The sequence below is a fragment of the Furipterus horrens genome, unplaced genomic scaffold (assembly GCF_987537825.1).
Source record: "Furipterus horrens unplaced genomic scaffold, mFurHor1.1.pri manual_scaffold_8, whole genome shotgun sequence".
Lineage (NCBI taxonomy): Eukaryota > Metazoa > Chordata > Mammalia > Chiroptera > Furipteridae > Furipterus > Furipterus horrens.
The window spans coordinates 56,409,396-56,410,264 of NW_028327178.1; the positions used below are offsets into that span (position 1 = coordinate 56,409,396).

The 869-nt window shown below is 47.9% G+C and overlaps 1 non-coding gene across 1 annotated transcript; it reads left to right on the forward strand.

Moving 5' to 3' along the window:
• The first annotated feature begins 388 nt into the window (after nucleotides 1–388).
• Nucleotides 389–521, forward strand: LOC150002962 (small nucleolar RNA SNORA44). Its single transcript, XR_016512871.1, has one exon. It is a non-coding gene; the product is annotated as a small nucleolar RNA SNORA44 (small nucleolar RNA).
• The last annotated feature ends 348 nt before the right edge of the window (nucleotides 522–869 follow it).

An 869-nucleotide genomic window follows, 5' to 3' on the forward strand; every position in this document is an offset into this window, starting at 1 on the left:
CCTTTTTACCAGAAGACAAAGGGCAGCCCTTTAGGTATTCCTAAGGATGCCTAGAGAGCACACAAGCTGACTGCCTGTCAGAGCCGACCTGCAAAGTGTTGTAAAAATTCTGGTTCCTGGGATCTCCCTCCCCCTGATGTTCATTGGGGTATGGTCAGGTTTGTTGGGGTACAGTCGGGTTTGGTAGTCACTGCTCTGGAAGGGGCAAACTTACCAACCTTATCTCAGCATTCTCTAGCGTTATCAATGGTGGCTTTGTCGGCATTTTTGATGGAATAGTTTTTGCTATTCAAGGCTCTCTTGTGCATTGTAGAGTGTTCAGCACCCGTTGCATGTGCTCACTAAATATCAGTAGCACCCCCAGTTTTGTGACAAGCAAAGAAACCCACATAACATTTACAAATAACAACACATTAAAATGGCAGAAGAGATCTCCAACTGCATGCGAGAGCAACCTGGAGAGACTTTGACAGCACAGGTCAACATAATACCTGCAGCTGCCACTCACCTTTCCTATAATATCAAAAAAAAAAAAAATAGTGGCAGAAGAGAGAGATCCAAGATGGCGGAGGAGTAAATGGAAGCTACACTAACCTCCTCCCAGGAACAGTCTGGACTAACAACTTAATCGCGGAGAAATCATCTGGAATAACTAACTGGATACTGGCTGGAGAGAAGTCTTATAACCACGGAGAGACAGAAAAGGCCGCTTCATCACAACGTGACTGGTAGGAAGTGCAGAGACGTGAAAGGGGTGGCTGGGCTCCCACAGGTGGCGGCTGAAGGGACTGAGAAACAGCTCAGCAGCCAGGAGTTCCCCCTGAGAAGGGCAGGGTCTAAACCCCCAGCTGGGATTCCCAGCCTACAGC